Consider the following 25,160-nt stretch of genomic DNA (forward strand, 5'->3'; position numbering starts at 1 on the left):
TGGATGACCTTCTAGATGGCAGTTTTGTTAAACCTTCCAGTAGAGAGAACATAACTCCTTGTGGGTATCCTTTTTAAATAAGGAAAAATTTAGGGCATAGACTTGTCCTTGATATCTTGGCTATGCTTATATTTAATACAGTGCATTGTCTTTTCCAAGCCTTAACTAAGTAAATCTTATTGACCATCATTTCTCTGGGTTCACCTCTGTAAAAATGAGGGGGAACAAAGTAGATTTCTTCAAATCAGGAGTTAGTCACATTCCTGAAATAATTCAATATTATTTATGACAATGAATGATGTCAAAGGTTGTTTTCGTTTGTTTGTTTGTTTGTTTTGCGGTGTGCGGGCCTCTCCCTGTCGTGGCCTCTCTCTGTCGTGGCCTCTCCCGCTGCGGAGCACAGGCTCCGGACGCGCAGGCTCAGCGGCCATGGCTTATGGGCCCAGCCGCTCCGCGGCATGTGGGATCCTCCCGGACCGGGGCACGAACCTGTGCCCCCTGTATCGGCAGGCGGATTCTCAACCACTGCGCCACCACGGAAGCCCAAGGATGTATTTTTATATGTGATAGAGTGATACTTCCAATTTACATTACATTGAATAACCTCAGTTGTTATTCACCTTCAATATTTTCAACTTTATCTTGGCTTTATTCTTTATCTTTGAGGAGGAAGTTGTTTGTAGTATAACTTTCCATACTGAGATGGAAAATAGTTTCTGAGATGTTTATTGCCCTCCTATCTTCAGAACTTTAGAATATGTCAAATTATCAAAGCTTGCACAGACCTATTAGAATTGCAATGGTCATTTTTCTGATTGACATCATAAATTTAAGAGGCCAGTTTTCTTTCTCTTAAAGATTTTATTGCTGACCACTTGTTTCTTTCCAAACAATAAAGTTACCTAGTTGCTATGCAGGGTTTGTTGTTAAAGTACTTCAATCACCAATATTTTATGGTTAATCCATGAAGAACTGTGTTTATCTAGGCATCTTTAGTAATGAGAGTTCTGATATTACTTTGGGTATTTCGAGTTCATGTATGCATTACCTCAATTAATATTTGAGTACATGTTACATATCCACTGCTTAGATAAACAAAATATCAATAGATCAAACTCTGAATTAATTTTATTTTATTTTTTAAATTAATTTTTATTGGAGTACAGTTGCTTAACAGTGTTGTGTTAGTTTCTACTGTACAGCAAAATGAATCAGGCATACATATACATATATCCCCTCCCTTCTGGACTTCCCATTCAGGTCACCACAGTGCATTAAGTAGAGTTCCCTGTGCTATACAGTATGTTCTCATTAGTTATCTATTTTACACATAGTATCCCTAGTGTATATGTGTCAATCCCAATCTCCCAGTTCCTCCCACCCCGCCTTCCCTCTTGGTATCCATACATTTGTTCTCTACTTTATGTACTGCAATAGACTTTGTTTTTATTTGGCTTAAGACTCTTGATCTTTTTAAAGTTTTGCATTTTATAGGGTTTACTTTTGTCATGAATGGCATTTTCCATTGTTACATCATTAGTGAGAATATGCCACTAATTTTTCTAAGTTGACTATATCGTTACATGTTAGAAAATTTATCTTGTTCCTCTCTTAAATATATTTTATTTACTATGATGGTAATCATATTTTTAAAATATTCTGGTTTTCCCTATTTATTCTGAATACCTTTATTGTGCCTTTTTTTATTAGCTTTTACCTCCAGGAAAATGTTGATAGGATGAATTATTGGGTTTAATGGATGGTCCCTAAAGTTTTACCTTAACTAATATGTTTTACTAATGAAACATGTTTACTAATGAAACATATTTACTAATTTAATACCCTTTAAAAGAATAAGAGTTTTACATTATAAATTGTTATATTTTATCAAAATGTTTTTATATCTGTTAAAAACAGCATACAGTATTTTTCTTATTGTTAGTGGATAGATCATATTATTGGCCTTTATGTTGAACCATCCTGTTGATTGATTATCATGAAATTGTCATTATTACTGAAATTTTTGCAAAACAGATTCTTTAAACCACCTACAATTGTACTCTTCTGTGGTATGAGATTTTCTTTTTAACTAAGGCTGGATATTCTCATATTTTATAGTGTTTCATATTAAAATTGATAGTTTTCTAAAGAAATTATTTTTGTTTCCTTAGGATTTATTAAGGCTTGTCTTTTTTAGTTATTTAAGACACTTAAGTATGTGTTCTGTTCTATTTTCTATATTATCACATATATGCCTTCTACAGTGCCTTTAAAAATGGCGTCTGGGGGTTCCCTGGTGGCGCAGTGGTTGAGAGTCCGCCTGCCGATGCAGGGGACACGGGTTCGTGCCCCGGACCGGGAAGAGCCCACATGCTGCGGAAAGGCTGGGCCCGTGAGCCATGGCCGCTGAGCCTGCGCGTCCGGAGCCTGTGCTCCGCAATGGGAGAGGCCGCGACAGTGAGAGGCCCGCGTACTGCAAAAAAAAAATGGCGTCTGACCTCAGTATTTTGCACTCCTGTGAATGCATTTGTGTCACAATTTGCAAAGAGACTATTGAAGAGTTCTGAGACCAAGGAATCAGAATGGTCATAGGGAAGATTAAATTACAATGTCCAGTAAGTGGAAGAATCACACAGAGATTTCTTGTTTAGAAGAGGAATAGACGATTAACGAAAACATACTCCTGGTGTTTTCTTCAAGTAATTATTCCTGTTTCAGCTATTTTTACTTGCCTAGTCCCAGAAAGCTACTCCAGCTTAAGTGGCACATTCAGAGAAGCCCCAGGGATCTGGAAAATCCTGGTTGGATACTTAAGCAGGAACTGAGAATAGGATTCCCATATAAAAGGGAAGGTCAGTACATATTAGTGTCTATTGCCATATATATATATATATATATATATAGAGAGAGAGAGAGAGAGAGAGAGAGAGAGGAGCAAATGATCTAAAATTTGTAAGATGAAATCTTTGGCCTTAAATGTATGTGAATTAAAGCTCACATCAATTTCAAATTGCCTTGGAGTTTGGAAACTGGATTCCTAGCCTTCTTCTCAAATTTGATTAGCAGCAGGGCTCATAACTTTGGTATAATGGCAGAGGTAGAGAACAAACCCAGGAATTGACTTTCTGCTTCAGTGGATCCTTAGAGAAATGATTTGAAGTGTGAGTGTCTCCGTTTAGAGTCCTAGTTTCTGGAGGCCATCCACAAGAAATTTGAAAGTCAATTTCAATGATAAATGTAAGATATAGACTATATGACCATTACTTAATACTGATTCTGATTAAAGTTTGCTGGAGATGAGAAAAATTGGCTGTACTCAGAAAACATAGCCCTTGTATATTCAGACTTGAGTCACTTGCTATGTATCTAGTCATATCCATCCCTTCCAGGCTTCCTTCTTGATCTGTGTGGCAAAGGACTACAAAGACACTCCACTCACCTTCTTCCAAGGTGGTGATAACTAACTCATTTGAGTTTCTCATCCGAATTAATGTTGCATTTCACATGCATTCAATACTAACACTATAATTTGAAGTTCCTATCACTGGGGAAATTGGAATGGGAATATGTGCATTTACAACTTTGACCAAGGCAGTGATCTCCAATTAGCAGGAATAATAAGGTGCTTTTGACTGTCGCTGATTCCTGTGAGTAAAAGAATATAAATCATTCTGAAATTATGCTAGGTTTCTTATTTAGTCCCCTTTCTTTGGGAAGGTCTGGGTTACCCCGGCTTTTTCTATTTACTAATTCAACTTCTATTTCAGTTAGCTAATATTAATGCCTTGCCTTTTTCCTATTCAATATGAACACTCTGATCAATACTAAATCACATCATCTTCCACTGTTAGCTTCCTCACTCTTTTTACTTGGCCAATTATGAAAGTCAAATTTGTCTCCATTGCTCAGAATAGCGTGCAGGATGAATACGTATATAGAGGTTGGAGGTAAAAATATGAAAGATGTTTTTTTCTTCCCTAGTTTTCATTTTGAGCCAGGTTTATAAAGCATGGGGTCTAATTTATTAAAGATATAAGTAACTAAAATTGGTTGAATAGCTTTAGTAGAGTTGACAGGGTAGTGCAAGAGTCTCTTTTAACAACTTATAGATCTTATTTATAATGCAGTTAGTTAAAATCAGGAGAGAACAATATGCATTGCATGCATGGTTTAACAAAGGCATATTTTGTATTCTTATTTTTTCCTACATCTCTAGAGTTTACAGATTCTGGACAAACTTTAAGCTTCAGCCTTCTACAGGGAATTTTTCTGTTAAGGTTGTGTTGCTAATGTTTAAATTCTTCTAGAGAGAAAAAAGTCAAAATTTATTTTTATTTTTCAGTGTTTTATTTTCAATATAAAATCAAAATAATGTTAGTTCCTCCAGGGAAAGTGACAGAAAATTGATAACATCCTGTGAACAGTGCTGAAAATGGAGAAGAAATAAATTATCCCTGACCATTCAAAGTCTAAATGTTAGGTGTTTAAGTCAGTAAGTTCTAGTGAATCTGTAAGATTTTTTTATTCCTTTGGATGATGGAGCAGCACATCTGTACTTTTTCCCATATCATTTGTTCTGTTAAGTAGATATTTTGCAACAAATGAATGAACATGTTTTTCTTATGCCTATTGATAAAATTAGTCATAAATATAATCATTTAAATCATTTCAAATGGTTTTTAGCCCTTTTAATTGTGACACATAATGATACTACAAATCCTTAAATGTATTGCTTTTCTTGGATAAGAATTATCTTTACTAAGGAGATAGATTGAGAATGTAGTAAGAACACCTACAGTTAAAACTGTAATTATGAGAATAATCAGATCATAGAAGCCTATACTTAAAACAATTTCCAAAAAGTCTTATAATACAAAGAAAACTTATTTCTCATAAACTTACCTTCACATTTATATAATTATGTCTTATGTTTTTTTAATGTATGATGTGGCAAATTAAAAAGTCTGTCAGAAGAGTCTTCTGAGATTATGGTTGGGTTAAAAACAGTGGTGGTTTTAAAACTCACTGGCAGCAGAGAGCTTCCTAGAGATGAAAAGTATTTTAGTTCTCTTGCTGCTTATAGAAACATCCCAAAATTTAGTAGTTTAAACATTAGCCACTTAATCAGCTCATAGTTGAATCTGCTGGCTCGTTCTGTCAGATCTGAGCTGAAAGCTGCTGGACTTGCCCATGCAGCTGTTGTCAACTCGTGGTGTGGCTTGTGCCTGGGTGCCCTCATTCACACGTATGGCTTTTGTAGGCTGTCAAATTGTGTGATAGAAGCACCTGACTTATAACCCAGCAGACTAGCTTGGGTTTCTTCAAAAGTGATTGAATGGTTACAAAAGCTGTGAGAGAAGACATCCCCAATGTACAAGTCCTTGTTAAGACTTTGTTTGTATCACATTTAGTAGTAAAGTACAATAAATTCGGCAAAGAAAGTCATATGGTTATTCTAGGTGCAAGGGATGGAGCAATATGCCCCACCTGTTCATACTGACCATGTCAATAGAAAGGAAGGAATTTGTGGGCATTTGGTAATCAATCACAACCTTCCTCTGGCTGTAACTTATTCCTATTTCTCTTACGTGAAGACATGCTCAATCTTATCCCAGAGACCTAAAATGTCTCATAAAATTCTGCCCTTAGGGTGGAAGTACAAAATCTTGAGATCTAAAAGTCATATTAAAAGGCAGTCTTGGATGTGTTTCTATTGGGCTAGAGAGACAAGTTACTTGCAAGGATACGTAAGGATATGGTAGATGTGTATGTTACACATGAGCTTCAACCTTCCAATTAGAGTGGGTGATCGTTTTGTCAGCTCTTTTACTATAAAATAAGATGGGTCGTCCTTTTCCAGCTTGCCATAATTTCCTTATTGTTTTTTCTTTGTAGCCTCCATGAACAGATGATTCAGCATTTTTCCAGTCTCACTTAATAGTTTCTTCACTGTTTTTTTTTCCAGCCATAGCCACCTCTCATTCTCCAGATCAACGCCACTTATAAGTGCAGTATTTCTATTAATTATATATTGCTATATAACAAACTCCATCCAAAATATCAGTGGCTTAAAACAGTAATCATATGTTTAGCTAATTCTGTGGGTTGACGGAGAAGTCTTCTTGACTGGGCCAGGCTTGCTGTTCTCTGCTGGCAGCTTATGCAGCTGGCAGGGTTAGCTAATAGCTCGATGATTTGTGATGAACTAGTTACACGACTGATACTTGACAGACCCTTGGCAAATTGGAGGGGGCTGAGCCAGGTGTCCCTTGTTATCTGGAGGGATAGCCAGGGATTCTTTACATGGTAGTTGAAAAGTTAAAAACACCGTAAGATAGGGTAAACTTCAACGCTCAGACACTTTCCAAGTTTCTGAGTTTATCATATTTGCTAGAGTTCCACTGGTCAAAAAATAAATCACATAACTGTCACAGAGTAAACACTGGAGAAAGAGACTCCACATCTTTAAGACTGAATGTATACCCACTCTTAGAATCTAGCATCAAAGATTACAGAAAGCAGTATTTCGTCTTGTTCATATTAACAGGGATACTTTCATTGTTTTCTATGAGCACATATAGCCACAAAGAAGATAGGAAATGCAATACATCAAGTCTCTTTCACATACCTGCCATATCAACTCTCTAGCTTTCCAATTCCTTGTTCTATCATCAGTCATAAAATATTTCTTCTTCCACACTCCAAACTCTAGTGTTCTCACACTTCAGTGTTTATCATTGCCAGTTATTGCAGTCCTCCAGAAGTTTAGATTAATGATTTTCTGCTATGAATTACAATTTCTGTATTTCTAGCTCATTTCTTTTAATTCACACACTTATGAAAAATAGAACAAATTTTGACCTCGTCTTGAACTTTGTTGCATTAACTCTATCACCTTTTTCCACTCTTCATCCTCCCCTTATTACCCAGCTTAGATTTTGTGGTATATTAATATAATTACTATCTCTCAGATAATCTCAATCTTCTGTCCTTCACCTGAGCAAACCCCAAACATGGATAAATACATTTCTCCATAAACTGGTAACTATGTTGCTGCATTTGAATGGAACCATACACATGCAGTACCCACAATCATAAGGACTTGTCTCACTTTGAATTTGTGAACACAAACATCAGGTGTACCCTCAGGATTGTTTGCCAAGATTATTACATTTCCTGACTAATTCGCTTAACCAATCAGAACTTGTCAAATTTCTTCACTTCACCGCTCATTCAAAGGTCATGTTATCTTACTGAGAATACAGAAACAATTAGAAGTGAATTCCCGATCTTGCCAATTTACCCGAATCTGTAGACACATCCATTCTTTGCCTTCTGTTACAATGGATGCATTGCTCTTTCTTCCATCTAAAGTCACTCCCCCTGTTTGTTCACTGGATCTCATATCATCATGCCTAATCCATGTCTTGGTAGTTGTCACCTATCCCTTCTGCCATAACATATTTAAATTCTTTATTGGATCATTTCTATCACTACTTAACTTGATGCTTATACTAATAAAATTTAAAATAATGTGAATGCTTGTCTTTACTTACTAAATGAGAATTGTAAGCAATATGTATGTCCCTGTCTCTAAGGGATAGACATACACACATATATATTCACCATCTCTATTGATGCTTCTCTCATTCTCTCTTGACCTTTGCAATTAAACATTCATCAGGGTCAAACCACAGAAATCACTCTTGTCAATCTTGTCATTTAAAAAATTCCTACAGTAAATTTTACGCCTTTCAACAATATTCGAAAAAGTTGATTGGTGCCGCCTCATTAAGCACTTTCTTGGTTTCTGAGATAGGGAAGCCTTCTGCTTTTTCATCAAATACACTGACTCCTTCTATCATTCTTTTATTAGTATTTCTTCCAACCCATAAACACTAAGATTCTTCAAGAATATATTCTCAGATATTTTCTTTACTCCCTGTACTTATTACTTTCTAGTGATACCAAATTCCCATAACTTCAAGTAAGATCTGTTTATTAACTCTTCTTGAATTCATGTAGCGAATTCCAATTTCTCCTGAAACTTTATTTTTGTATACAACTTTTCACCTTACATTTGCACTTGAATGTCAGTGAAATAAGCATTCTTCACAGGCCTAAAAAGAAAATTCAAATTCAACATTCCCATATGCCTGCCAGTCTTCTACATACTAGTAAATCAGTCCAACATCCATTTGGTTAATTGAGGGAGAAAAAAAGAAAACCACCTCAGGGTCACTATTATGAACTTATTTTCTCTCCACACCACATATTGGCCCTACTTCCAAAGTTCACATCACATTAAGTGGCTCTTCACTATCTCCACTGGTGCCACTAGTCGTCCACTCTTGCTTGGATGACTTATGCAGCCTTCTGTTGGTCTCCTTACTGCCACTTTTTATTCTTCACCCAGAGTCATATTTTAAGAATATAAATTGTGTCACTTTCTTGTTGACATCACCCCAAAAATGCCTTCCCAAAAACTTCAAAAAATCTAAATCTATTTGGAATTCTGATTTCTGGATCCACATGTAACAAGCTTGGACGTCACCAATCCCCCATAAGAACAAGTATAGTGCTGAACGGATTGAAAAAATAATCAGCAACCCTTCTTGAATCCATAAGAGAAGAAAATTAAAGACATACCAGTGTCCCCAAGATTTGAGAGACTGGGATAAATACAGAGCAGACTCATGACTAAAACCAGCTGTGGGAATAAGTGCTGGCATAGGTAAACCAGAACCAGAGCTTAACATAAAGGGGTTTTATTAGAGACTAACTGACCTGGGGAAAGGGTAATAGTCAACTTCAGCCCACTTGTCTCACCTAAGGAAGGAAAAAAAAATACTGAGAAACATCTGTGAAGTTCACTGTTCAGAGGCATAATCTCCTTAAAAGACTGAATCCCAATTATAGAACTATAGAATGTTTCCCTTCTTCCACCTTACTACTACATTACTAAAGGGCTATTTACAGCAGTTTCTTTTACTTAGTACATCATTTCCAGTGAAGGAGGAATAAGTGAAGATAACAAAACTTTTTTCGTTATGGATCTAAGTAGTTAACAGCACGAAATAATGGCATCAGTGTATTCAATTATGTGTATGTGTGTATGTACTTTACATGTGTTTATATACCTATTGTATATGAGAGAAATGAATGACAGCAGTGATACAAGGGACAGAAGGAAAACTAGAATTATTTTGATATAAGGTACTTAAACTACTATGAAGTGGTATAGTGTTCAAAAGTAGACTTGGATTAGCTGTAAATGTGTATTGCAAACTCTAGGTCAACCATTATAAAATAGAGTATAACTGATATGCTAATAAAGGGGAGAAGAAAAAATCATATAAAATGCTCAATTAAAACTACAAAGGCTGAAAAATAGTGGAAGACAAAGAAAGGAACAAAGAGCAAGGGCAACAAATAGAAACAGTAACAAATATGGTAAATATTAATCCAACAGTGTCTAGTTATTTTGAACATCAATGGTCTAAATATACCAGTTAAGACAGATTTTTCAGAATGGATAAGAAAATAAGACTGAACTATATGTTGCCTACAAGAAACCCACTTTAAAATCACATACAGTCTTAAAGTAACTGGAAGGAGAAAAATATACTATGCTAATATCAATCAAAAGAAAGCAGGAGTAGCTATAGTTATTTCATACAGAACAAATTTCAAAGCAAGTAAAGTTTTTAGAGATGAAAAAGTTTATTACATAAATAATAAAGGGATATTATAAACATCCTAGACTTATGCCATAACCTGTGACCCGTGGGGACTGATGTTTATAATTAAGTATTCCTTTCTTCTAGCCCTTATTGGACAACCCTAAACTATATTTTATACTACTCCTCAGAGGATCCTAGATGGATTATGCCTCAGTGGCCCCATTATGAAGAACAAAATTACTCATTCATCCTTGGATTGGCTTTCCCTCCTTCACTGAATCACTGTGACACTTTTCCTTGCCTCTCACTCCTACTCCACCTGCATGCTAACCCTTTTATCAGGACTCTTTTTTTAGGGTAACACTAAAACAATTAGTAAAAGTAGTAGCCCTTTTTGTTTAGGCAAGTGATATTCTATGATTCTCTAATTAGGTGCTAACTGTAGCATTATAATTACTAAGTTTTTTTGTAAGAGGTTGATTGGAATTTGGTACAGATAGAACATGATGCATTGATTTGTACAATACAGCACACTTTATCAATATGTGAGCAATAATAATATTAAGGGCTATACAATTAGCCAACCTTCATCAACATATATTTTAGAAGCCCAGGGGACAAAAAATGACAGGTTTAAATCAGCCACCTATCAATCCTCTGTTAGAACAGAAGACATTGATGAAAATCAGCCCCAGGATTTAAATTATAGGATTTAAACTGTAATCCTTTGAATTACAAAGGATAGAGTGAACATCCTCCATGGGTCTCCCTATGCCAAAGAAGGGACCAACTTTGAAGAAAAGAAAGACCTAGAGACCCAGAGTGGGGCAATTAGGTGAGGAAGCCTGATGATTCTGAATTTCTACATTTATCTTAAATATCTTCTTTGGAAGAAGCAGCCCCCTCCTCCATGCTAAATCTTTTCCTCACTTAGAGCTCCAGTGGAGGCCTCATCTGGTTTGGATGCCTTGCAAGATGATGCTGGATTAGTCAGTGTTTGAGTTAATTTTCTGTCACTGTATCCTCATCTGTATGTAGGGACAGGTGAAACAAAGCAAAGGCAAATTAATACAGTATTTTATCCAGGAGGAGAAAGACAAATACACACAAATAACTAAAATATCTGATGAATAAGTACTAGAAAATATTGGGAAGTACATGTTGGTGGGTGTATTGGGAAATTGGGTTTGGAAGAGGACTACAAAATACATGGCTTACTGTTCACATGAGAGTACTCTGTTGTGGCTCAGTGTTTAAACGTTCTGACAGAGACAACTGGAGACTGTTTAGAATTGCTTTTTAAATCTTGGAAAGAATGATGCTATATGATGAATGAAATAAAGTATTTAGAACAGTGTCAGAAGACTCAGGTAGGTGAGCAATGCAGAAGGAGTCCAATATGTGAGATCAAGTCATCCACTACTGAAATATATTCCATGAGAAATCTCAGACTATTTATTTCACTAACAGTAAGAATTAAACTGCTAAGGAAGACACTGACATGTCTGAACAGCTCATTGTTGCTTCCTTCTTTAGGCCAAGGTTGACACTAGCAGATTTGCCATGGGACTGAGCTTCCTAGTACCACTGTGGATGGACTCTGAAATTGAAGAGGCTAAGAGGTCAATATTTATCATCAGGGATCATCTCTAGGGAGCTGTCATAAGAACATCAAGATGAGATATTTAACCAGGTGCCTTTATTCATAAGGATCTATAGTCATGACTAATAGATCATTATATTCCTAATGTTGAGGTAGATGGTGAGCTAAGTAGAGTATTAATTGACTTCTATAATAAAATATTGACAGCTGCTGAGCATATATCTAGCACAGTTGGCATAGTACAAATTGAGATCTATTGCCCAATTTCAAGATGAAAGTTAGAAAATTCTACCATTAAAATAGAGCCTTAACTATCTTAACAAGATACTGAGATGGTTCCTGTACAATGGTGGCAGGAAGAAGTATGTCTGGGTTCCAAGGCAGCCCCGAGGGTGTTCATGGGTGCTTCATGACCAGTGATAACAAGTTTAAAGCAACTGAACACTCCAACTCCTTTATTAAAAAGGTCAGCACCGCCCCACTTTGCCAGAAATATAGACATGTTCAAGTACTGGAAAAATGTGATAAAACTCTAAAATGGGTGGTGGAAGAGAGGTGAATATTAAGTATGGTCTTCGAACCCAGTTTTAACAAGTTTGTTTCACTCAACTGTGGTCATGGAATATTTCACAGATAATGAAGCCAGCCAATATCTGGAAGGCTCTGGAGTGTAGCAAAGTTAACACACCATGGACTTAAGCTGATGAGTACAAAAGGTGGAATGTATAGAACACTTCTTACATCCTATCCCAGTCCTTCTCCAGCCCACCTTTGTACTCATGCCATTGCTTCAATGACCATCTGTACCCAAGTAGAACTAGAATACATGCCTAATATTTGCTACATGTAAATCTTACAGGTTTCTCTTCTGCTTCCATGTAGAAAGTGTTTGCCACTCTGAGAACTGGCAAACCCAGAAATATGAAGGAGTTAATCTGTAGGACTGAATCTTGACCAATGAGACATGGGTGCTGATGGATTAAATTGCCTCTTCTGAATTTCTTTGTGGAAAATTCTGAGATCCATTTTACATGTTTATAAGAGACTCCCTAGTATGACTGAACCATATTTTTTCACAGCATGATCATCTTGATAACACCCTTGAATTAGCTTTCTCTACTTTCCCGTTTCACTTTTCCTGACCTCCACTCTTGACTAATGGATCACTTCCAAAATTAACTTACTAAGTTCAAGCCTTCATCTTAGCATTTGTTTTTGAGGAAACTCAATCTAAGACACTAGCATTTTTTTATGCCTCTAACACACAAAAAAAACCTCCTTTCCACCTCAGTTGATGAGTTCTCTCCTCTCTGCCTAGTATTCTATTGCTGGAAAGATGCATTGCTTAATTATTCAACTTATTCAGAATTTCAGCCAAATAACTATTTTAGAGAGTTCTTTCTTGACCTGTCCATCACGTCCTATTCTCTCATTACTCCAACACTGCTTTACTTTACATGTTATCTTAGTCATTTAATTTTAATATCATGGTATTTAAAATTTACCTAGATAAATTTTTCATCACCCAAGATGTTTCTATCAGCAAATAATTAAAAGATGTCCATTTAGACCAAGAATTATGAAGTTCCAAGTATCCTATTCTAATAGAGTAGAACAAAAACTGCTAAAACTAGAATATGATCATATGAAGAATTGTCAAATAAGACTCACATGAGTCATAGATCTTATTACAGAAACCAGTACCAAATTTAATAATGAGATAGGCAACAGGTGAAAATTTCACTTGGTGAAATCTGAGACTCTCCTGTGTAGCTCCACTTTAAAGTTCCTTTCTCTACAGCATTAGGATGCTTCCTGGTTTCAGGCTTAACATGTGACATAAGTTTGGAATAATGTATGTGCTGATTTGCTTCACAGGGTAAGCCATTTGGCTATGGAGTACTTTTATCCTATATCAAGGCAAGAATTTCAGCTCCTCAAAATCCCCAGTTCCAAGTTTAATACAATAAGCAACCTAGAGAGAATCTATCTAGTCTGCCAACTAGCATGTCATAAATAAGAACTCTCTACTTCATGCTATATACCTGTTTGTGTGTCTACAAGGACATCTTCTTTTTAGCATGTTGACTAGGTTTGTTTAGACTTGTTCCTTTTTTCCAGGAATCACTGAAAATAAGAGGAATTGAGTTACAGTATTACTCTTCAGTCTTTATGTCCCAGAACTCATAATATTCCAAAGTATAAGACAGCAATCGGAAAGGGGAATAATAGAGAAAATAACAGAGTCAGCAGTCTTAACCCTATGTTACACGTTGTTTTTTTCCATATTTCCATTTTCAGGTGAGCTCTTGCTGCTTCTGATAACTAACATCCATCCACAAGCAGTGAAGGAGCTGAGTTATTGACTTCCTCAGTTTATCAATTACATCAGTCAGAACATGAGAAGCAGACAGGTTCAGACACTTTATTTTATTATTTGTATTGAACTACCACAAAATTCTATGTGATAAAAGGTTACCATTTCTTTGTCCTAATTTTTCCCATGAATACCTCATGAGATCTTCCTGACACAGATAATACTAAATCAGTCCTTCCCCACCTAATACTTCAAAACCATTTTCTATATTGTCATTGGTATAAGGAATGACTCTGTAGTCATCTACCAGTTAGTTCAGTCTGTGCCCCAGCTCTGCTTCACCATGCCTTGTGTTTGGGCTCTTATTTTTTCCTTTGGACAAAGAAATGTGAAATTTGTTACATTTAGGAAGATAAATATGCTGAAATTTATCATTTTCCAGATATTTTGTGAAAATGCCAATCCTTACTGAAAGTTACTACTCCTTTTGTTTCCAACCTAACCTCATACTGTCCACTGTTCCTTCAATAATGTAAGTTTACCTGTAATTATTTTTCTCATGTTACAAATATCAAATCTATATATAAACTGAAAAATGTGGGTGGTAACTGTAAAAGTATTTTATAGAGGGGGTAAACATTATCATTGATAATAGAGAAAGAAGAATATAATATTGATTATTAATATAACTTTACCTTTAGTTTTCTAATTTTCACATAATCCTTCAAATAAGATATGATCAATAGAAATATATCATTTGTTTCCATAAAATATGCTTTCCTATATGTATATAACAAGAACACCAATAACATTTGAATTTACATTTTTTGTGGATTTTTCCCTCTGTTCAAAGGTGGGGAAACTTGAAATATCCTTATTAAAACCTTCCTTTCTGTCTTCATATATCTTGAATAATTGTTTAAACAAAGAATAATAAGAGAATAGATTTGGAGAATTAGTATATGTTAAGGAGAGACCAAATACTCTCTTTGAAATTAGAATTAATATTCCTAGGTCTTTGTCAACGTCACCATAGTTTTTGTATTGATTTATTTCTCCTGATAGATGATTCTTATGTCAATTCTATATAAACTGTTATATTCAGAATTAGAACATACATTGCAATGATATTTAAAAGTATAAAACTTCTTATCCCCTTTAAGGAGTACAGACATATCTAAGTTCATATCTTACAAAAAATAGACCCTGCAGCAAGGATTATGGTTCAATGAGTTTATTTAGGTAGTAATGCTATGAAAAAAAGCACTGATGAGAGAGAGATGGACAGGAAAGGAAGAAAACAAAAAGTTTTAGTTAATGGGTAGGTTAGTCATTAACCTATCTGGCTAATTGTCCTGGGCAATTGATGCTCGGTATTGCTGGAATATTTATGCTTTCTCATTTTTGAAGGTGACTACAGAGGGTGTTAAATTTCCCCCTTGAAAATCCAGTCTGTCCCTCTAGACCAAAAACACCTTCAGGAAGAGACCTAAGTGCTTGAGGTTGGAAGTCCTTTGCATGAATGGGAACTAGTCACAGAAACTTCTCGTGAACTCAGTTAACAGGCTGTGGATGAAGCATGTACAGAGCTTGATGCCAGAGGGTAAAGTATAAACCTGAATTGTTCCTAAAATGACTACTCCCACTATAATTTTCTTGTAATATATATTTTAAAATAAAGTCCTTGATGGGCATTATCTTATAGATGTGTTTCGCCTAAGCAGTTATATAGTACAAGCAAACTTCTAAGACTTGGGGGTGAACTAAGAAAGGGCTAGTTAAACAAGGAAACCAGGCATTCCATGGTAAAAGTTTGCAATTTTCTCTCCTAGAACATCTTCCTGTTGAGAACACCCATATTTGTAACTGTATTCCTACTCTGCCATCTCACACCTGCTCTATCTGCTACATATATTCGTAACAGCTTATTCATAGGAAGCAAGGCAGGCAGTGGAATAGGTAGTGCTAATGGGATTCCTCCAATATTTTTTTTTCATTTATTTATTTATTTACTTACAGCTTTATTAGAGTATAATTACTTTACAATTGTGTGTTAGTTTCTGCTGTATAACAAAGTGAATCAGCTATACATATACATATATCCCCATATCTCTTCCCTCTTGCATCTCCTTCCCTCCCACCCTCCCTAACCCACCCCTCTAGGTGGTCACAAAGCACTGAGCTGATCCTCCTTCAGTATTTTTATGTACATGCTTAAGATGTTTGCTCTTAGTTTTAACTAGCTGCTCTAACTAGCTGTTATTCTTAAAGATAAGGGGGAAAAATTTAAAGTTGTGAGGTTTCCTCATACTGAAATTGTTTTTTTTTTACTAGAGTATTGCTTTTTTTTCTCCCTCATACTGAAATTTGATTTGATTTGTCTTTATCACCCAGGACTCTATGTGAAATAGCAAATAATTCTTAGGCTGAAGTATCAGGGTGATGTTCAAATTCTTTGACTGGAAGAATCTATAGAAAGAATCACTAGCCAGTCAGTATTGACAATATTTTCACTTTAATGGAGTTCTCAGGGGTGACCTAACCATTAGTTCTACTTTCTTTCTTCTATTGTGACTATGACAGCAATGACGCTGATGATGATCCTAAGTATTGTCACTATCAGTCATGATCATGATATATTAAATTTTTTGCTATGCTACATTTGACCAAGAATGAGATTCATGGGCAGGTGTTTGCCAACTCTATATAATAGTTGGTATATATATATATATACCATTTATTTATTTATTTAAAATAGACTTTATTTTTTAGAACAGTTTTAAATTTACTGAAATTGAGATGATAACAAAGTCTCCACATATACTACCTTTAGTTTCCCCTATTATTGACATATTAGTATGGTACACTTGTTACAAATAATAAACCAATATCATGCATTGTTATTAACTGAAGTATGCTTTTTATTCAGAATTTGTTAGTTTTTGTCTAATGTCCTTTGTTTCAGGATCCTACCCAGAATACTACATTCTATTTAGGTGTAATGTGTATTACTTTTTAATAATTCAAGTAAGCATTTGTATACTTCCACCAAAGAACTAAGGTACTATTTTGTAATTCAGAAAAAAATATTTAGTAGTTTTTAACAATTATTTTTCCTATTTCCCACTACATTGTTTTGGACACTTAGAAAGCAGAGTGGAGAAGCTGGTGCATGACTGATGAGGTTACCTGTGTCTGCCCAGACTGCACGTCTAGGCTGGACTGGACAGCATCCCTGGAGGGAACGAGACCACTTTTCTCTACTTTCCAGCCCGCCCAGAATATCTATGCAACCAGCTTATTTTTTATTTTTTTGGGGGGCCACACCATGCTGCATGCGGGTTCCTATTTCCTTGACCAAGGATCAAACTCGCACCACCTCCCCCCCCCACCTCCGTTCCCCTGTAGTGGAAGCGCGGTCTTAACCACTGGACGCCAGGGAAGTCCCTATGCCACCAACTTAGATAAGCTTCCTGGGCAGTCACCAAGTGCCTTTTTTTCCCTCAATTCATCTGTTCAAACAATCCAAGGGTTAATCATCTGAATAATGCCATTTCTTCCAATTACAGTATTGGGAATGAAAAAAATATGTTGAGTCTGTGTTCAGTATAAGATCTGCAGTAGCTGAGAAGCTAGGGATATCTGTATTTGTGGCCATTTCCTATGTTCTTAAATATATTTATATATGTACCTAGATTTTTTAAATGTACTTTTTGTACATTTAAACACATTTTATAGTCAAGTGTTAACTTAAAGTATCATTGAGAGAAATAAAGATATAGAACTATACAAAGTATATACATATATATATATATATATATATATAGTATATATACTATACAAAGTAGTCCTAATCTTATAGAAAATCATTAAAATACTTTAAAATTAGCTTCATGGTCTTGCAGGGAAAACCAGAGGTTGATGTGAGGATAATTACATTAAGAAACTAGAAAAATTATATTAAGAGACTAGAAAAACAATCCATTAGAATGGTTAATTATGTAGAAAAATAACAGTATCCTCATCTGTCAAAAGCTTTATTATTTGATGAAACTAACTCAATTGGAAATTAAAAACAAATATTTCTTGGGTGTGAGATATCACACACTAGGTCTTGGGTGTGAGATATCACACACTAGGAAGTTTGGTCTTATATTTTTGCTGAGAAATGATGTTGACAATCACTTAGAATAAGGTAAATGTGGAAGCAGAGATAGAAATACCTCATAGACTGGCTGGATGTTAAGCAAACCCACTTCTTATTCTCAAACATTTTCCAAGTTTTCTTGAGGTTAGGTATGGTAATGTGACTTACTTCTGTTCAGTGTATGTGTCTGGATATCTTGTGTAGTATGTTAATGACCAGACCAAATATTCTCCCATAAACAGTTCTTTGTTTTCCCCCAACACCGTGCTATATTTTGATATCCATACCTTGAAATACCTTGGAATCCTTGTGGCAAAGATGACAGACTCTATCATCTTATTGGATGCCTGGATACTTCATGGAATTGAGGACTACCCCATTCCTATGTATTTTGAATTTATATGAGCAAAAAATGTCTGTTTAGTTGAACAGCAGATTTTTCTCACTTTCTTTGTTAGAACAGCTATAATTCCCTTAACTAATAGAAAGTGATACATTGAAGTTGATTGTAGCCATAAATAAAACCTGAAATTCAAGGCTTTGGTTTAGAGGTCAGAATAGTGGTCACTGAGGAAGATGATAGGAGATATTGGAAAGATGGAGAACCTAATGGAAGATGATTCTCCCTGTATTACTCAACGTTTATGTGTTGTCTGGGCCTTCTGAGCAAAGGAAATAGACAAACCACAATGTAGAGCATTTCTATACCTTCTCTACCCTGCTCTCTTCCTTTACCCCTGTAGACATGTGCTCACATTCCAGAATAATAAATTGAGTGATACCATTTTTTTTTTCTCGCTCCTAGAGAATTTCTGCTTACTTTCTAGAGCAAAAGATAAGGTCTTTATTTCCAGAAGGGAAGAAGGGCAATTGTGTTAGAAGCTTTATACAAGAACTGACATCATTTGGGGGTTCCTTTTCTACTGTGCAACACTACTGCATACATAGGTACACGTCACCCTGTGGAAAAATGTGCATGGGAAACCAACACATAATGCTCTGTAAATGGTCTGTTTTCTGGTCCAGAGATCTGTTTCCTGTCAGAATATGAATATATAAATATATAAATCATAATAGCTCCATGCTGTGCAGTAGCAAAGTATCGGATTGGTCAAACATTCAGTAGGATGTAACAGAAAAACCCGAAGAAACTTTTTGGCCAACCCAATACTTGGTAAAAGTATCCCTTTTGGTATTCAGTTAAGGTTTTATCGAGTTTGTGGCTTTGAAAATGGGGTTAGAGAATAATATTAGAAATGTGTATTGATTATTCCTGACTGCTTTTAACTAAAATAGAGATGAGCTCAGACAGTAAGAACTGGTAATTATTTGCAAACTGAAAGGACAGACAGTAGAGCGTGTCAAGATACTTGAAGCCTGAAAAATATGGAGACTATCTATTGTTTTCAGAATCCAAAGAATTGGCTTTTTATAATAAAAAAAAGACAATGTCAAAATTTGAAAAGGATTTGTAAAGCTTGCTTCTTTCAGACTTCAAGTAGTAGAAATGACATTTTAAAAGCTTCTGAATGGCAGAGCCCCATTTATATTCAACCCTGCCACAAAGATAAGTTAAGATTGTTGCCTTCCTATTCCATCTCCATGGTTCAAGATTGCCATCATTATATTGGGGAAGGAGGGGATGTTTTAGTCCTTTTGGGCGCTGCGGCAAAAGACCACAGACTGGGTGGCTTAGAAACAACAAAAAATCATTTCTCATCGTTCTGGAGGCTGGAAAGTCCAAGTCAAGGCACCTGCACATCAAGTGTGTGGTAAGGATCTGCCTTCGTAGTTCATAGACAGCTAGATGTCTTTCCTGTGTCCTCATGTGATGAATGAGCTCTCTCTGGGGTCCCTTTCATTAAGGACACTGATTTCATTCATGAGGGCTCCATTGTCATGACCTAATCACTTCTCAAAGTTTGGGCCTCCAAACACCATTACATTACATTGGGGGTTAGGTTTTTAGGTTTCAACATTTGAATTGTGTGAAGAGGGGCACAAACATTCAGTCTATAGCAGGGGGAACAAAGGAACAAAAACAAATGGAGACCTATGGTTAGGAAATAACTTTGTGTGTAGCTATAGGTACATGGAACTAACTAGAAATGAAAAGAAGTCTAATACATTTTATAGGAACAATGTAAAAGTCAGGGATTAAAAAAGCTTTAACTGTTAGAAATTTAGAACATCCCTTTAATCCCCGAATTTATGTAAGGATAACATAAAGTTGTACTTATCAGAAGAAAATTATATTTCCAGAGACGTTTTCTAAATTTAAGAATCTGTTATTAGATTTACTATTAGTTATACAAAGTATAGTAGTTTTGTAATGAATTAATCTTATTTGTCCATTTGATACCAACCTCCTCTCTATTTTAGTTAATTCTATAACTTATTTTTAACTACTTACAACACCTACCTTACATTTTTCTTAGATTTTAAAATACTCAATGTGTTTAACTCCATGATTTTTAGTTCTGAGAAGAGAGGAAGTTTAGAACTTGCAGAGGTTTTGAAGAATTGTCTTCCTCTTTAACATAATTGTGGATTGATCTTATTTTGTGTTATTTCATATTTATTCGCATTTTTGTTGCTTAAAACTTTATCAACTTCTTTTCCCTTTCATAATATTGTAACTTGATTATTCAACTCCTGTATGGTTTGATTTTCTTGATTTTTAAGCTTATAACAAGTCTTTCACATGACAATTCAGTTGAAGGTTTTTTTTAAGTGAAAGTGTAGGTCTCTGTAGATTTTGACTGATAGCATTTAAACTTATTGATAATTTCACTCAGTTTCTGATTACTTAAATTATGTTACAAAGACCAAATGGTACTGTATCTGTCAATTCTTTCTTGCTTATCTTAGTATATGCTTATTTAGCTGCTATAGTGTTTACCGAATAAATGCTATAAACAGTCTGGCTCTAAAACTTATGCTTTAGACATTTGGTCAAAATACTATTTTAGATGATATTAGTATTGTTACCTTTGTTTTCATTTTAATTAAAATTGTTACCTAAGTATTTTCAAGGTATATATATGTAAATATTTAGTTTTAAAATACATGTGTCTTTTTTTATTCAGTGACTTATATATAAAACATAAAAAAAAGCAGTCCTACTTTGCATAGAACCATGTCAACTGAAACTTGGAACTGTATCCTCCAGATATCACCAATATACTCAAGTTCTAGTTAACACGGTTCTGTCCAAAATAGGGAATGCTTACAGTTGAATATGGCATTTCCTATCAAGTACTGAACAAAAATTTTTTATCAGGGTGGGAGAGTCAAATGTATTATCCTTTTATTTATATAATTGAAATAATTCCTCATTTATAGTGTATATTCACTGGTTTATACTTTATTTTTTTCCCATTAACTTTTTCATTTATGGCTAACTAAATGAAATGATCTGTATCTTGTCAAATTAATAGGATTGTCATTGATTTTAAAGGTGTTTGTAATATTTCTAATTCTACTAGAAGTTATGATTACATTAATAGTCACTTTTGAAATTGTAAATATATATCCAAAACCCAAAATGATTTAGACAATATTTACTTCAAATCCCATGAAATATTTTTATCATATTTTGTCCTTACACTGTTTACCCCTCCTTCTAAAATTCTGATCATGGCCACTCTGATCTGGAATGCTTAACACAAATCAGCTTTTCCAGTACCCGTGGACTAAAGGTGATTTATTTATTCAGATACTGAGCAATTATGCCCTTATTTATAGATGGAAGGTAAATGATTACTTGTGACACACTGACCTAAAAGCAAACACACTGAACAAAAAACATCCACAGATTTATTAGCTACAAAAACATGCTGAAGCAAAGATGTGAGGAAAATGTAAATCTGACTGTTTATTTAAGAAAAAATTACAAAGTATTTATATGTTCATAATGCAAGCATCTTGCCTATAAACTCTAGAATTTTACAAACTATATTTATTATAAAGAATTACATGAATAATACATGATTTTTATCAGAAAGAATGTTACTTTATACAAGCTTATCCTCTATCATATACATCTAAGTTTTTTGAAATTTCATGCCCTTTTTAAAAGCATATAACTTAGAATATTTTTAAGCCTAACTTTTATACAGGCGTATAATTTCTGAAATTTCCCTCCCATTTTTACACAATTTCATTCCCATTACCTCCCCCTGCTGGTAATAAAGTAAAGGTGCAAAGCAAATCAGTGTTTTCCACGCTTTGGTATCTTAGTATCTTGCCACCTATTTCTGAGCAAAGGGATTATGCATGGACTGCTAATTATAGATTTCAGAAAAATAAGAAAACATTTTAAGCATGATTTTTGCTAGCCTGAATTCATTTTAAATTGACTTTTCCCACTACAACATAACAGAGTGGTACAGTATACAGGAAAAGTTAATAGGACGAAAAATTCAATTACCGTTTTCTCCATATAGACTGAAGGTAATCAGGAAATTAGGAGAGAAATTGGTCTCATTTCAGATAGTGAATGAGCACTTTATCTTGCATGACTTAGGGAGAAAAAAACAAATGACATGGTCTGCTTAGGGGTTCTTGAGACTTCAGAATAATTCAGTTTGAGTGTGTTATGGTTGAGAGTAGAGTTACAATGCCTCCCTGGGGAACTTGTAAAGTTGTTTGTGAACTGCAATAGTGGACTGCAATAGCCTCCTAAGTCTTCTAATAGGGTCCCAGGGGCCAGCTGTGCCAGCTCTCCTCAGAAGAAATTCCATCTCTTGAGAATAAAATCATAGAAAGACTTAATATTCTGCAGGATTTAGGTTGTTTATATGGCTGATGCTCTCAGTATGTTTTCCTCTTGCACGTGAGTAAAGACCGACATGCAGAAAGGGATAGGTAAATTCACAATTAGCCTGAAAGTGTCATCATAGCCCAGCCTCTGCTAGTGCAAACTTGAGTTGAGCTTTATGAAATAATCTGAATTCCTCTCTACTCTCCAGTTCTTCTGAACTTACAAGAAATGTCTGATGGGAAGCATTGCTATGTGTGCTGATATTAAAACTGTGGGTTAGGCCCTAGCAAATCACTCACTTTATCATCAGATGAGCTTCCTTCACTACATAATCACTCTCAACAGGTGCCCATCCGTATTGGCTCTATTAAGGAAACTCCTTGGCCAGGGGTAATATCATACCATATCATATTTCTCCATGAAACTCAAAATACCTCAAAACTATAATAAAAATACCCCTTAAATCTGAAGTGAAACTAAAAATTGCAAGACAGAAAATATAGTCTGCACACAGATCTCCCTTAACTTATGCAGGTATACATTCTCCAATGCCAGGAACTTGACAAGAGAAAGACTAAAATCCTAGTCACAATCCCAGTAACAGTGCTACTCTTACCCTGGCCTGAGAGCTCTTAAAAGATGTTAGGTATATGCTTTAAAGAGATTTGTGGATCTAAATTTATGTATGTGTGTGTGTGTGTGTATACACACACACAATGTTTGTATTTATTCATATGTATATATACTATATAAATTAAGAGAAAAAAAGTAAAAAGAAAAAAAATCAGCTATTTGAAAGAATAAAACACTGTTTTGATAAACATTGAGGCATCGGCCATGGGGAGTTCTCCTGAAGCACTAATGTGTGTTTTTTGTTCTGATTTACTAAGATGCTAGAATAAAATCCACCTGATCAAGTAGCAGACACACAAGTTACCTTATCATGTTAGTAATTATTGTACCTCTTGTTAAACTAATGAAAAAAAAACTCTGAAATAAATTCATGACTTTAGAGAATCAGAGTTTCAAAACTTAAGAAAGACAAGGTAGAAACTTTAGAGGTATGAGAAATGGTCAGGCCACCCCAAAGTTTTTATGATTCAAAATTAATGGTCCAGGGCCTAGAGCCTTTTATATCTCTGCAGAGGCAGTGTTTAAATTGTCAAAAGAAAATGTAAAAGACATGTAAAAATGTACCCCAAAATTGAGTAGCTTAAAAAAGCCAACCATATTTGCTCATGATTCTGCACTATAGGCTGGGTTCAGGTAAGGATATTTTGCTGGTCGTGTCTTGAGTCACCATGTGGTTAGTCATCTGGAAGCATGACTGCGACTTGAAATCCAAGTACACATACTGGTCTATTTGCTGCCTCAACGGGAAAACCTGGGGACATCCCAAGTCACCCTCTCCTTTTTTGTCCTCTCCCCCCCAGGAAAGGCAACTCTCTTCACAGATAAATCACATGTCCAAGGTGAAAAAACAAACTGCCAGGACTCTTAAAACCCGGGTCCAGAACTGGCAGAGTATTGCTGGCACACTGCTGGACAAACTCATCACAAGTTCAGGCAAGACTCAAGTAAAAGGGAAAGAAACTCTATTTCTCTATGGATGGACTAGCACATATTGTTATTTTAAGTCCCCAATAATTTGCCTTCTACAACCTTTGTACATTGTAATGACATGCAAACTCATGTTTTCCCAAGATCCCCAAAGTTTCATCTTATTGTAACATTGATGCTGACTTAAAGTTCAGATGAGGATGAGACCCTTGGGTGTAGCTTCTTAGAAAAATGTTCTAGATACTAAAAGAGATGTTACTCAACCTCCCTGCCCTCTGCCACAGTAGACCCTATTTACAGTTGTGAATGAAGGACTGGATAATCAAAGTAGCCCAGGTGGCTTATAAACAATAGAGATTGGTTTCCCACAGTTCTGGAGCCTGCAAATTCTAAGATCAAGGTGCGGACAGAGTTGGTGTCTGGTCACCTGTTCCCTAATTCAGGGACAGGCTTCTTCTCACTGTGTCCTCCCAAGGTGGAAGGAGTCTGGGGCTCTCTGGGGCCCCTTTTATAAGGACTCCACAATCATGATCTAACCACTTCTAAAGCCCTTACCTCCAAATACCATTACATTGGGGATTAAGTTTCAACATATGAACTTTGGGAGGATGAAAACAGTCTACAGCAAATAATGTTTTGATTTATCTAGTGATTTCTTGTTTTATTTTTTTAGTAAAAATGGAGGTTCTTAACATCCTTCTATATTATAACCAGAAATAGAGCACAAATTGAACTGCATTCCATAGTGTGTGTATGTGTATCTATCTAATTCTAAAAGGTCATTTTCTTTCTGAATATCCTGGGTATATTTTATTCACCTGTTATTTCTTCCTCATATTTAAATTCCTTATTTTTATTAAACAAATTTAAATTCATATCTGATTCTGCAAGCTTTTATTTAATCTATAGTGGCTTGCTTTCTCAATGTTTTTCAGTGATATGTAGTTAGGAGTTTATAATTCTTGGAATATTTACATATAACTTTTATTTGAGGATACTTTCTAAAATTAATTTCTTTTGAGGATTTGCACGTGATTCTGCCAGGGGTCTTGTGGCACAGCCAACGATGGATTTTCATATGCAAA

This window comes from Globicephala melas, chromosome 4, assembly GCF_963455315.2.
Source record: "Globicephala melas chromosome 4, mGloMel1.2, whole genome shotgun sequence".
Lineage (NCBI taxonomy): Eukaryota > Metazoa > Chordata > Mammalia > Artiodactyla > Delphinidae > Globicephala > Globicephala melas.